This window comes from Herpailurus yagouaroundi, unplaced genomic scaffold, assembly GCF_014898765.1.
Source record: "Herpailurus yagouaroundi ecotype Mexico unplaced genomic scaffold, PumYag 188, whole genome shotgun sequence".
Classification (NCBI taxonomy): domain Eukaryota; kingdom Metazoa; phylum Chordata; class Mammalia; order Carnivora; family Felidae; genus Herpailurus; species Herpailurus yagouaroundi.
In genome coordinates this window covers 8,133,840-8,148,503 of record NW_024412419.1, presented here as the reverse complement: position 1 = coordinate 8,148,503, position 14,664 = coordinate 8,133,840, and positions in this window count along the sequence as shown.

Below are 14,664 nucleotides of genomic sequence, written 5' to 3'. Positions count from 1 at the left end.
GGTTCTCAGAGCTGCTGTCCCGGGGCCCTGGTTCTCAGAGCTGCTGTGTCCCAATTCAAGGGGCTTAGAAGACCTGTACCAAGTATACCGGCATTCGGGAAAGTTCTGAGAAGGGGCTCAGAAATATTCTGAGCCGACTGTTGGCCAAAGTCAGGGAATGAGTCCTCCGAGGGTTTCTGAGGTCCTGGGGCCACTCCCCTTGTCTGTGCTCTTTTCTGTTCACCTGTAAGACTGATTGACACCCCCCAGTGGAGGTGGGGTGCGTACAAGCTGGGAAAAACAGTAGCAGAGAAGGAGCCCGGAGAACCTGCCTCCAGGCCATCCTGGTCCCAGGAATTCCAAAGAAGCTGGTGGCAGCTGTAGCCAACAGTGGGACCGAAGGAGGGGAGAGTTAAGTGGTAGAGGAGAGGAGACCCTGAATCCCAGCGTCCCTCCCACAGCTGGAGTCAGCCTGGGCCAGACTGGGTCTGGAGGCCAAGCCGACATCTGCCCCTTCTGACCACCGGGAGGCTGGGCTGCAGGCCACTTATTGTACCTGAATCAGTACCTGGCGATGCATCCCATCCGGGCTGTGGAGAGGCCTGACGAGGATCCATCCCTGCCTTGTGTATGGGGCCGTCGGATGAAACACAGAATGTGCGGCTGGAAGTTCAGAGGCTAGAGCCCCAATGCACCGGCTTTCCGTGCAGAAGACCCGGGCACCTTCTCCGCAGGCAACATGACCCGTGCCGTGTAACTTAGCAAACTGAGTAGCTCTGCAGAGGTGGCATAGCCCTCGGGGACCAGCCAGGCCCGGGGTTCCCACAAGCCAAGTGGGTGCCACTTACGTAGATTACAATATAAGCGGGGCCCCTGGAGGCCGTCAAAGCCGAGGCCCTGGCCTGGGGAAGGGGGTGGGGGAAGGCTAAGTGGGCGGGGCGTGAGTGGTCCCAGAGCCAATCAACGCGAAGCCTGTCCTGCTGCAAGTCTAACACCCCACCCTATAGCATCGGGTGTCACCTCTGGCTGCGGGTGTCAAGTGTGAAACTGACCCAAGCTGACCGTAAGCACAAGGGATCCCAGAAAGAAAGGAATGGGTGCGAGGGGTGGTTTCAGCAAGGACTGGAAGCAGAGCGGTGTTCCTTTCACTTCCAGAAGGACTCCCGAGTTAAGCAGGGAGGGAAGGCGCCCCCCCCCCCCCCCCCCAGCTCAGGGACAGTGAGAGGAGGGTGCCTGTGGAGCAAGGAGTCACTACCGACTAGAAGACTTGTGGCCGAGAGCTCAGGTCGGGGAGCAGTAGATATTCCCGCGAAGAGTTCCTGTGAGCAGTCCGTGCCCGGAGGAGACCAGGCCGGCGTACCTGTTTGCCTCTTGAACAGCCAGCCCACCAAGGTAACTCTGGGTAGTGGACCTGGGTTCTAGTCTGTTCTGTGAAGGCAGACTTCCTGTGTGTCCGGGGGCACAGGCGCGCCCTCTCTGGGGCCTCGGCGGCTGGAGCAGGGGTGACCAGAGGACCCGTAAGAACAGTCTCGCAGTTCTGCCCCATTTGGACTCATTTTGGACTAATTTCTCCCTTCAACCGAATTTAGATATCTTTTACAAAATTTCTTTTCCTCCGTGGGCTGCGTTTGGGGTTTTAGAGTGAGCTCATGGATGCACCTTGCAGAATACAATCTTCAATAATCTTGGGTCTCTTGGAAGGGGCTCCCGGGGCCCTCCTAGAAGATGTGGCTTGCAGCTGTCCAGCACGGGGACTTAGCGCCACCTGGTGGCCCTCGTGATTCCACTCCGGAGCCATAACCTCGTGCCGCCGGCAGAGTAGGAGGATTTGGGCCTCTGGCCGCAACTGTGGCAGTCTCCCAGATTCACCAAGTTCCACCAGCTGAAACAAAAGCATGTAGCCCCAAACCAACGGAGCACTGATCCCCAGAGCACCGTGTGGCATTTCATTCATTTTTACATTTATTCACTGGAACGCTCCTTCATGCATTTCCCTGGGCGTCTGCGAGAAGCTGGGAACGTAGACGTGACCGAGCGGTGGTCCTTGTCTTCAAGTAGCTCACGGAGCACTGGAGGGGGCCGGACACGATGAGCCGTTCTCCGCGTGGTGGTACGAAGTCAGCCGCACGTGATGCAGGCAGAGCTGGGAAGAGGAGTCCCTCAACCTCCCGAGGGGCACAGGTGGGGACACTGCTCAGAGGGAAAACACACGTGGCCTTAGACCTTAGCTTGTGAGTAGCCCAACTGAATAGCATTACATTTTTTTAATCTAAAGCATTAATTCCGTGAAAAGCAAACACGCGTAATGCATCATAACCTTGCAACCCTGTTTTGACTTGTCTTTGTTTTCTAGTATGTCAAAAAATAAAATAAGGAAGGGGCCCGGGCCTCTCTCAACCTCCGGGGTGTTCTAGAAAGTTCTGGAGAGAAGGATGGAATGGAAGAGAACCAAAAGAAGGTGAAGCAGGGGGCTGTTGTAATAGTTGAGGTCTGAAATGCTGAAACCCCAGCCAGGTCAGGATCTCTGTGGAAGGAAAAGAGAAATGCTAGTGATGCTTCAAATTTAGCAAGATTTGGTGATGATTCTGTGAAAAGGGAAAAAAAAAAAAAAGGTTAATAACCCATGAGCCTGCTAATGAGGACATGTCCTGGTAGCCACAGGATCTTGTGTTTGGAGAGCAGAAAGTCAACATCCTTGGTCTGATGGCTTTTGGCCAAGTCGCAGGCAGGATCAGGTCTGGGAGGCTGGGGACTGAGAGCTTGCAGGAGCAGGATGGAACCGAACTGCTCAACCAGGAAGGGAGGAGGGATGTGGAATGTTCCTGAGGCTGCGGGAGCCAGCGATCCTGGGGGGGGGGGGGGGGGCGGTCTCCATCACACCGGGCTCTGGGTTGTAGGTGGCCCAGAAGGGACCCGGGAGACTTCAATCAGCCAAGAAGCCCCTTAACTTCCATTTAGCATCAAACCTTTAACCTCTGAAACCCAAGGAAAAACTCAACAAGGTGAGTTATTCAGACCATCTCTACTCTGGAGAAAGGCGTCACAGCGTGCTATCCACTGTGGTCTTGTCCCAGACGGGATGAGCATAAGCCACGCCAAGACCCTGGAGTATTCTAAGATCAGCCCCAGACAAGTCATGGGACGCAGGGCATAAAAACTTCCCATGGCCTATAGTAGAGCTCCAGCTAGAGACGAGCCACCAAGAGAGACCGGGAAAGGGGACCCCCCACCCACCCACCACCCCGCTGTCTGTGCTCAGGACGCTCTGTTCACCACCAGTCTCCTGAGACTTGGTACAAGAGCAACGTGTAATAAGGAAGGCCGACCCCACATTGCCCTTGAACAGTGGCCTTGAGCCCCTACGGCTCAAGGGGCAGGGCACTGGTCTTGTAAAGTGGCTGTTCCTTTGGCTTTAGCTTTGCCTAGGAACCTTGCAAATTGTTTAGCAACGTAAAGCCAGTCCAGGACGTGTTATCAAAAGCCACTGGGGTGACACCTGAGCTGCCTGTTTGACTTGTTAGGTGGTGTAGAGGGTGGGGACAGCATTGCTCCGTGAAATGCCTCTTTAGGAAGGATTTCCAGATAAGCAACATAAGCCCAGTTATCTCTGTTTGCTGACCCACACTAAAAATCATTTATTATTGCCCTCAGCTAGGAACTTTAAAGCCACAGAAATACTTACCGCCCTGCAGAGGGAAAAGTGCCGGGTTATCCAACAATGCTTCCATTTTTCTGGATGTCTGGTTCCCATCGATTCAGCTATTGCTGAATAAGAGGCAACACCCGACCGTGCGGCCAGAGGACGCCCGCATGTGGGGACCTGGCCTTCCCTGCACCCTCTTCCTTTTCCCTCTACCCCTTCAGGTTCTCAGCTAGCATTCGTTTATCCAACACTCATTTATTGGGGTGCTTGCCTCGTAGGACACGTTCTGTCTGGCCGCAGGAGCAGTGAATATCGATGGACTAAATCCTGCTCTCCACTTGCCTACAGGGCAATGGTAGAGACACGGGAAGCAAGATCATTTCAACGGAGAGGAAAACAGGTTTCAGCAGGGATGTGAAGGATGAGCAGAACTTCAACAGCGGAAACGTGAGGAAAGAGCAATTCTAGCCTGTGACTAAATTTCCAGCTCCTTAATAAAATAAAGCTCTGAAGTCACTTTTAAAACGTGCCCAAAAGGGGCGCCTGGGTGGCTCTGTCGGTTAAGCGTCCGATTTCGGCTCAGGTGGTGATCTCACGGTTCATGAGTTCGAGCCCCACGTCGGGCTGTCAGCACGGAGCCAGCTTGGGATCCTGTCTCCCTCGCTCTCTGCCCCTCCCGCCTCTCAAAAATAAATAAGCATTAAAAAAATTATAAAACATGGCCATAAAATTCTTTGATACTCTTCTCGTTGCGAGGTGGGTCTTGACAGGTGGGTCTACACCCCTTCCCCTGAGTCTGGGTTCTATCACTGCTCAGCCAACGGCAGCTTCAGTCTCTACCTGAATCCTGGGGGGCTCACTCTTGGGCCCAGCTTCCAGACCTGAAAGGGAGCCCCCCCCCCAACTAGCCCATGTAGAGACCACTGGGCAAGGTAGGGGTTCCAGCCGACAACTCCAGCTGAGGTCCCCGCCAAGAGTCAGCGTCAACTTCCAGACACGAGTGAGCGAGCCTACAGATACTACCCCAGCAGTGGCCAGTGTCAAAAATCCCCACACTTGGAAATACGTTCCTTGGAGAAACTTAGACATGAACTGTTGTGATCACTCTCAAATGCTGCTGATCGAACTGTAAATTGACGTAAGATATCTGGAAGATAGGGATGCCTGGGGGGCTCAGTCGGTTAAGCTTCCGACTTCAGCGCAGGTCACGATCTCGCCATTCGTGAGTTCGAGCCCCGCGACGGGCTCTGGGCTGACAGCTCAGAGCCTGGAGCCTGCTTCGGACTCTGTGTCTCCCTCGCTCTCTGCCCCTCCCCTGCTCATGCTCTCTCTCAAAAATGAATAAACATAAAAAAAATAAAATTAAAAAGATATATCTGGAAGGTAACCGGGAAATATAAATCAAGATCCCTAAAATGATCGTGGGTAGGCGCGTAGTGGTGAAATATGGCAAAGACAGCAAAACATTATTGTAGAACTTGGATGGTGGGTTTATGAACGTTCACTGAAAAATTCTTTCGGTAGTCCTATATGTTTGAAATTTTTAATAATAACGCATGGGGAAGTAGATGGCCTTGTGAGTCACTAAGAGTGAAACCTAAGGAAATAGTCAAGAGACGCAATTTTTAAACATCAATAGTCCCTTGTTCTGTTGGTGGGAACGCAAACTGGTGCAGCCACTGTGGAAATCAGTGTGGAGGTTCCTCAAAAAGTTAAAAATAGAACTGCCCTGCAATCCAGTAATTGTAAATAGTGAGTATTTACCCAAAAAACACAAAAACACTCATTCAAAGGGATACGTGCACTCCTCCATTTACTGCCGCATTATTTACAATAGCCAAGATACAGAAACAGCCCAAGTGTCCATCAGTAGATGAATGGGTACAGATGTTGTAGCGTGCCTCCCGTGGGATATTACTTAGCCATAAAAAAGAACGAAATCTTGCCATTTGCAATGACGTGGACGGAGCTAGAGCGCGTAATGCTGAGTGAAAGAAGCCAGTCGGAGAAAGACAAATACCATATGATTTCACAGATGTGGAATTTAAGAAACAAAACAAAGGGAATAAAAGAGAGGGAGGGAGATGCCATGAAACAGACTCTTAACTATTAAGAACAAACAGATGGTCACCAGAGGGGAGGTGAATGGGGAGATGGAGGAAATAGGTGATGGGGATTAATGAGCGCGATGGTGATTAATGGCACTGAGTAATGAACAGAACTGTTGAATCATTATACTGAACCCCTGAAACTAATATAACACTGTTGGTTAACTATATTGGAACAAAAATTAAAAATAACTAACTAAATTTTAAAAATAATATAAATCAATATTCCAGGATGTCTTTGGTGGACACCAATGGCCTCTCTTGTTGGCCTGGACACTGCCCTCTCTCTCCGTCCCAAGGGTTGGTCTCGGCAGTCGTGCCCCTCCAGGTATGGCGGACGGGCCTGGGCACATGACCTGCACCTATCAGGATTCTGTCCCCAGGAAGTTGGAATTTGACTTCCAAATGTGAGTTTATTCTCAGCTGGTCCCTTAAATGGAAAGATGTCAAAACTTAAAAGCTACGCTGTGGCTGTTCGGGATGGAGTTGCGTCCCCCAGAAGGATTATGTTGAAATTCAAACCCCCAGCTACCTCAGAACGTGGCTTTATTTGGGAACCGGGTCTTTGCAGGTGTAATGAGTTAAGTTGGGGTCATACTGGAGTAGGGTGGGCCCTCGATGCAGTACCACGGGAGACCTTTCAAGAAGAGGAGATACCCAGACATGGGGAGGAGGCCGTGTGAGTCACGGAGGCAGAGATGGGAGCGAGGCACCTTCACGGAGCACCAGAACACCGCCAGGAGCCAAAACAGGCGAGAGAGGACTCCCCTGCAGTCTCAGAGGGAGCACTACCCTGAGGGTTCTTGATGCAGACTTCTGGCCCCCAGGACCGTGAGACCATGCCTTTCCATTGTCTTAGCGACCACCATAGCAGCCACCTTCCACCATGGGAACCCAGCAGAAGAAAGAACAAGGCAGATGAATGGAGAGATGGGGGGGGGGGGCCCCGGGGGCGCGCAGGGCAGGGGGAGACATGGCTCTCTTTCTCCAGTCCCTCCCTGAAGGCAGGCACATGCCCTCCCTCGGCCGGGTGGGACGGCTCCTGCCCTCACCCTACGGCTCCCTACTCCATTTAAGTCAGTTGTTACTTATAACCGTAATTTAGTACCGTGGTCAGCACAGCCTCACTCATAGTAGCAAAAATAAAAGAGAAACCAATAAAATGGCCAACAAAGAGGACCAGGGAAATCAATGGTGGTACATTCATAAGGCTCTTAAGCAGTCCATCCAAAATCGCGGCGTGGAAGCCTCTGGACCCCTGTACTTAACACACTCCCCCTCCAATAGGTGATTATCGCGGATTTGATCCCTGTCACCTGCAGGGGGCGCCCTCTTCTCCCCGCCCTCCAGGTTCCGGGGCACTGCCTCACTTCGCCGCCAGGGGGCCCCTGCGGCCATCACAGCCATCTGGCTGCGAGGAGCGCGGAGTTTGTGGTCTTCCCAGCTGGAAGGCGGACCCAGCCTCTCCAGGCCCAGTGTCCGGACAGCAGTCCCGCTAGGACGCCCTTCTGAGAAAGGTGGCCTTCCACGACGTGTGCTCTCTGTCCCAATTTGCCTGATGCTCTTGCAGAAACAGGCGAGATTGTTACTCCCTGCTGCCTATACCAGAGCGCTGCCCGTTCTCCAGGGGCTGCTCAGTGAACTTGAGCTCCCCCGAGGTGCTCAGCTTCGTGGAACAGGCTGTACATGGGCAAGCTCCCAGAAATGCACCAGACTAAGGGTCACTCGCTTCTTTTTTCGCTAAAACAAAACACATATTAGCGGCCTAATTATGTCAGATACTGTCCCAGGCGCCATTGCTGACCCCTGGGGGGCACTTGGCCAACAGAGAAGCACAGAACATACTAGTACATTATACTGATCCGGAGACATCCCCCCCCATAATCACACACACACCGGAAGCCCAGCAGAATACCTTCTTCTTCTTCTTCTTTTTAATGTTTATTTAATTTTTGAAGGAGAAAGAAAGACAGTGTGAGCGGGGGAGGGGCAGAGAGAGAAGGAGACCCGGAATCCAACCAGGCTCCAGGCTCTGAGCTGTCAGCCCAGAGCCGGACATGGGGCTCGAACTCAAGAGCTGTGAGATCATGACCTGAACTGAAGTTGGATGCCCAACCCACTGAGCCACCCAGACGCCCCCAGAATACCTTCTTTCTGCGTGTGATTATGGTGGAAAAACTCACATGGAAGAAAAGTTACCACTTTAACTGTTTTCCCGTACACAATTCAGTGGCAGTAAGTACATTCACATTGTTGTCCAGCCATGACCGCCAGCTGTCTCTAGAGCTGTTTCATCTTGCCAAACAAAAACTCTGTCCCCATTACACAACGGTTCCCCGTGACTCCCTCCCCAGGCTCTGGAAACTTCTTTTCTACTTTTTGTCTGTATGGATTTGACTAAGGCATATACTATTTGTCCTTTTGTGTCTGGTGTATTTCATACGCATAACATATTGTATATACGTTAGCATGTATGCTTTCAAGATTCATCCATATTATCGCGTGAGTCCGAATTTCACTCGTTTGTAAGGCTGAATAATATTCCCATGTATGGATGTACCACATTTTGTTTATCCATTCATCCATCCGCGGACAACGGTATAGTCTTCACCTTTTGAGTCCTAAGACTGATGCTGGAGTGAACATTGACCTATCTAAGCCCCAGCTTTCGATTCTTTTTTTCTTCTTCAATGTTTATTTATTTTTGAGAGAGAGAGAGAGAGACTGTGAGCAGAGAACGGCAGAGAGAAAGGGAGACTGAGGATCCAAAGCGGGCTCTACAGTGACAGGCGGGAGCCCAACGTGGGGCTCGAACTCACGAACCGCGAGATCATGACCTGAGCCGAAGTGGGCCACTTAACGGACTGAGCCACCCAGGGTCCCCTCCATTTTTCAAATCATAGCCATCCTAGCGGGTATGAGGTGAAGAATAATCTCTGAGCTGAGTTAGTCTGGAGGAACGTGTAGAATAGTCAAGCAACCGGGCAGGAGGAAGGACATCCCCAGCGGAGCCAGCCGTACATAGAACGTCAGGAAGGTGTGAGAGTTCTGGAAGCCAGGGGACCGAGTGGGGAAGCCAGGGATGAGGCTGGGGCGCCAGGGAGAACCAGACGTGGGGGCCACGGAGGCGGTGCCCAGGCGACCAGACTGTCCTAGAGCAGTGGGTTCCCCCAAGAGGAGAGGCAGGGTAACCTCATGGAGTGCGGTGCATGGCCTGGAGGCAGACGGACTTGGGGGGAACCTTCTACTGCTCTTATCACCTGTGTGTCCTTCGCACACATCACTCAACCTTCCTGATTCTGCCTCCTGACTGAGAACTGGGACCCGACTGTTGCTCATCACAGGATTGCGGCCAGACGGCGGTGGCACGATCCATGTAAACCGGCCACCCAGCATCCACCCCAGGAGCGCTCCCTCGGTGGTGGCCGGGAGCATCACGGGGGTTAATTACCATCCCAATAAAATAATAACCGTGTGCACATCTGAGTGCATGTGATGAGTCGTTAGCAGCCACCGACCAGGCCGCTCGGAGGATAGAGAGGAGAAAGCGAGGCCTCTCTCTTTCAGTGAGCTCACCATCCGCCTGCTGGACTTTGGCATCAGAGAGGCTGGGTTAGGATCTGTGGTGGCTTATATATATTTCCTGCCAAACGTTCCACTTCCCCTCCCCACGATGTTCTTCCGTAAGAGAAAGTGACACAGCACTGTCACCAACTAGTGTCCCCTCAAAATTCACATGTTGAAGCCCTGACCACCACCCCTCCACCCCCGCCGCCCCACTCCGTGGGACTATATATTCGGAGATAAGGCCTTGATGGAGATAATTCAGGTCAAACAAGGTCATAAGGGTGGCACCCTAATCCGATACAACTGGCGTCCTTACGAGGAGAGCGAGAGACACCAGTGATGTTCGTGTCCCGGGGAGGCTCCTCACCACGGGAGGACACGGTGCGACGACGGCCGTCCGCAAGGCAAGAGAGGCCTCAGGAGAAAGCGTCCGGCACCATGATCTTGGACCTCCGGCCCCCAGAACCGTGGGACCGTACGTTTCTGTGGTTTAAGTGGCCCCAGCTGTGGCGTTCTGTTGTGGCCGCCTGAGCAGGCTAAGACAGTCCCTGCTAGCTCACCTCCTGAGTTCCGGTTGGTTCACTGAATGTGGGTAGGAGTGAGTGAGGAGTGCCACTTCTAAGCAGAAGATTGAAGAGCCTGTGTGGTGGGGTCGTGCCAGAGGCTCCTTTCCCCTCTGCCGTGACAACAGCAACGTCCCTATTGAGGCTGTTCCCTTACTTGGGTCCTAGAGCAAAGGTGCCATGGAGCAGAGCCGTGGCCAGCCCGCGAGAGACAGGCGGCATGGGAGAACAAACCCCTGAGATGAGGCCTTGTGTACTACAGGATAACCTAGCCCATCCTGACCATCACCGGTGCTAAGATCCACGGCTCTGCGAGCTTGGGTGCCTTTGTTCACCTCTCTGAGCCCCGCCTGACACATAAAAGGGTCGTGATAACACCTGCCATGTAGGGTCATTGGTTCCTTCACTCAACACATTCACCGTGTGCGACGTTACACGTCAAAGGGGAATTCAGGTTGCAGAAGGAATGAAGGGCTGCTGATTAAGTTAATAGGGAGACTATCCTGAATTATTTGGATGGGCCCTTGGACTCAACAAGGGCCCTTAAAAGTGGAGGGGGGAAGCAGGAGGGAGAGAACAGAGAGATGGGACGTGAGAAGGACTCAGCCGGCCGTAATCGGTGGCTTTGCAGATGGAGGAGGGGCCACAAGTCAAGGAAGGCAGGAAGTTCTAGAAGCTGGAAAGCCAAGGAAGCGGATGTGCTTCCGGAGCCTCCAGGAAGGAGCCCAGCCGGGACCAACCCTTGCCTACAGCCCAGTGAGACCTGTGTTGCACTTCTAACCTGCAGCACCAGGAGATAAGAAATTTCGCATTAAGTCACTAAGGCGGAGGTAATTTGTTACAACAGCCGCAAGAAACTGACACAATTTCCGGGAAGGGGAAAAGCAAGGGGAGGCGATAGAAAATCATGGTGGCTTGGGAGGCAGGGGGCAGCCTCACAGGGTGTGGTCGGGGAAGAGCTTCAGAAGACTTGAAATTCAAGCAGAGCCACAAAGGCTGAAAAGGATAGGTAGACTCTTGTGTGCAGATTTCCTAAATCAATAAAGGTCAAGAGCATGAGCTTAGCATCATGCCTGGCATGTGGGAAGCAACCAGCATGTTGTAGTTGGATTCTGAGACCTGTGCCCGGTTTTAAGAAAAAATCCAGCAGCCGAGAGATAAAGCCATGTGCTCTCATGCCTCCATGCCTTTGCTGATGCTAGGCTCTCTGCCTGGAACACCTTCCTCCTTTTCCTCTGACCGGTAAAATCCTCCGCTGGTAACAAGGGGGGCGAGGTCAGGTGATAATCCAGTTCCTCCCTCAGGGTTTTCATTTCATTCACCTTTTTTTCTTCATTATTTTTAAAAAATCTTTATTTATTTTTCAGAGAGAGAGAGACAGAGACAGAGCATGAGCAGGGGAAGAACAGAGAGAGAGGGAGACACGGAATCTGAAGCAGGCTCCAGGCTCTGAGCCATCAGCACAGAGCCCGATGTGGGGCTTGAACTCACGAACCGCCCCATCATGACCCGAGCTGAAGTTGGATGGTTAAGCGACTGAGCCACCCAGGCTCCCCGAATTTCATTCACTTTTAAGCAAATATCATGACCACGAGAACGCCCCCCCCCACCCCACCCCACCAGAGATGTTTCTAATCTAGTCCCATCTGACTTTGTCTACTCTCCTTTCTGAATGGAAAGGGTGCTTTAGGAAGTCAGGGTGAGGGACAAGGCCAGGTAAGCAGCAACCACAGTAACACAGCTGGGGGAGGGCAGAAACCATAGGGAAATACAAGAAAAAAGAAATTTCTGGTTTATTCATTGACCTCCCCATGTTACACCCTGCTTAAAAAAAACCTGGGGGAAGGGGAGCCTGGGTGGCTCAGTCGGTTAAGCCTCCCCAACTCTTGATTTCAGCTCAGATCATGATCTCAGGGTTTGTAGGTTCAAGCCTCACGTCAGGCTCTGCGCTGTCTGCTTGGGATTCTCCCCCTCTCTCTTTCTCTCTGCACCCTCTTGGTTGTGTGCTCTCTCTCTCTCTCTCTCTCTCAAAATAAATAAAAAAACTTAAAAAAAAAATCTTGGGGAAGCACATGCAAAGTTATCATATGTTATTTATTATCATTATTAAGTATATGAAGTTTGGTGAAATTGTGAGTTACTAATTCTGTTCATTGTTCTACAAAAAAAAAAAAAAAAATCAAGGTTTCTGGACTGTCCTTTCCTCTTCCCTAAATCCTCTGGTTTATTCTTTTCTGGTTAGTGAGCAAGACAGAGAAGGCAGAACAGGAAGAGAAGCCTGCTGCACTTCAGAAAATATTATCGTCCCTTGTCTTTTCCAGGAACTGGGGCCCAGCGCTGGGGTTTGATTGGCTCAGCTTCCGGCCCAGGCTAATGAGACTTTCTGGAATTGTCTCAAATCTTGGTCACCTAACTCTGGAACACTGAGTTTACTCGGCACCAAAAAAGCAGTATTGAATTTGCACCCAAAGTTCTAGAATTCAAAAAGTTTAGTCACGTAACATGTTTTGATCTCTTGATCTTAAAACCCAGTGTTGCTAAACGGGCGACCCGCCTGTTTGTCGTCTCTGCAGCTTAGCGGAGCTGTTGAGACTGGTCTCAATGGGCCTGCGGGGAGGGCTGTCCAAGATTCACTGCGCCCTGCACACTGTTCTGCTTCTGTGCCTTTGTTCATGGGCTGTCCTTGCCGGGAGCACCCCTCCTGCCTTGCTGTCACCCCAGAAAAGCCTCTTCGACATCAGACTCCCTCAACCAGAGCAAACTGCTTGCCTCTGTTGTGGTCTCATAGAACTTTCTGTATATACTTCTGTTGTAGCTCCTTATTGACCTGCATCCTCTCGTGGACCGTGGGCTTCTATCAGCCAGGAACATCTACTAATCATCATAATAACCACCACCCCGGCCTAGCACCGTACCTGAAATAAACGGATATTCAGTACATACTTCTCAAATGAATGAGTGAAGGATGGAATGAGTGAATGAATAAGTGAACAGCAAATGCACTTAAGCCTTTGTTTAAGAAGAGACAGAATATCCTAGATCATAGCAAAACATACTGATCAACCCACCTTGTGATGGCTAAAACAGTGTTTTCCATGTTTCTTCTGTTCTCCCCACAGCATCCAGGATGCTTCAAACGCATAGCCATTGAAGGAAGCATCCGCAAACCTGATTCCGTAGACCACTGACTCTTCGCCATCACATAATTCTTTTGTACTAAGTAGCACTGATCAAGTGACGTCGGGTCTGCTAAATAGTTGGTGGTTATGAGGTATTCGTAGGAGCTGAGTTTTTTTTTTTTAACACTTATTATTTATTTAATTATTTTTTAAAAATGTTTATTTATTTATTTATTTTCAGCATTTATTTATTTTTGGGACCGAGAGAGACAGAGCATGAACGGGGGAGGGGCAGAGAGAGAGGGAGACACAGAATCGGAAACAGGCTCCAGGCTCCGAGCCATCAGCCCAGAGCCCGACGCGGGACTCGAACTCACGGACCGCGAGATCGTGACCTGGCTGAAATCGGACTCTTAACCGACTGCGCCACCCAGGCGCCCCAAATGTTTATTTATTTTTGAGAGAGAGAGAGAGAGAGAGAGAGAGAGAGAGCACAAGTGGGAGAGGAGAGAGGGAGACACAGAATCTGAGACAGGGTCCAAGCTGTCAGCGCAGAGCCCGATGCGGGGCTCAAACCCACGAACTGCAAGATCATGACCTGAGCCAAAGTCAGACGCTTAACTGGTTGAGCCACCCAGGCGCCCCATGTTGGAGCTGAGTTTTAAACTCAAATAGCCCATGATATCCTTGGCAATACTTTGAAAATGACCCGCAGCATTAACAGGAAGGTGTGTGTCTGGCCTCTGAAAGGGGATGCAAAGGTCAAATGTGATATTCACTTTATGGAAACGTCAAGGCACTGTTGCCCTTAAAGAATTGTGCTCTATTTTAAGGGGGATGTTTGTATTAACCTGCTCAGGCTGCCATGACTAAGTGCCACAGATTGGAGGGCTTAAACAGAAATGCACCGTTTCACAGCCCTGGAGGCTGGAAGTCCAAGATCAAGGTGCAGGAGGGTTAGTTTCTGGGGAGACCTCTCTCCTTGGCTTGCAGACGACCACTTCTAGCTGTCCTCACGAAGCTTATCTTCTGTGTGTGCTCACACTGGTGTCTCTTCCTCTTCTTATAAGGTCATTAGTCCTATTGGCTTAGGGCCCCACCCTTTGACCTCACTGCACCTGAGTTACTTCTTTAAAGGCTCTATCTCCAAATATAGTCATTTGGAGATTAAGGCTTCAACATTATGGATTTGGGGGAGACACAATTCAGTCAATAACAATGTCATACGTTATTTTATTTTTAAAATTCATTTATGTATTTTTAGAGAGAGAGAGGGAGAGGCAAAGAGAGAGGGAGAGAGAGAATCCCAAGCAGTCTCCAGGCTATGAGCACAGACCCCCCTCCGCATATGGGGCTGGATCCCCCCACCCTGGGATCACGACCTGAGCCGAAATCAAGAGCCAGATACTTAACCTACTGAACCCACCCGGGTGCCTCAACAATGTGATATTTTAATAAAAGGTTCACTTAAAGCAAAACAAAAGGCAAAACACAAAACCCAAAATGCCCTTGGAGGGGCGCCTGGGTGGCTCAGTTGGTTAAGTGTCCTGCTTTTGATCTCAGCCCCGGTCTTGATCTCAGGGTTGTGAGTTCAAGCCCTGCATAGGGCTCCACGCTGGGCAGGAGTGAAGCCTACTTCAAAACAAAACAAAACAAAACAAAACAAAACAAAACAAAACAAAACA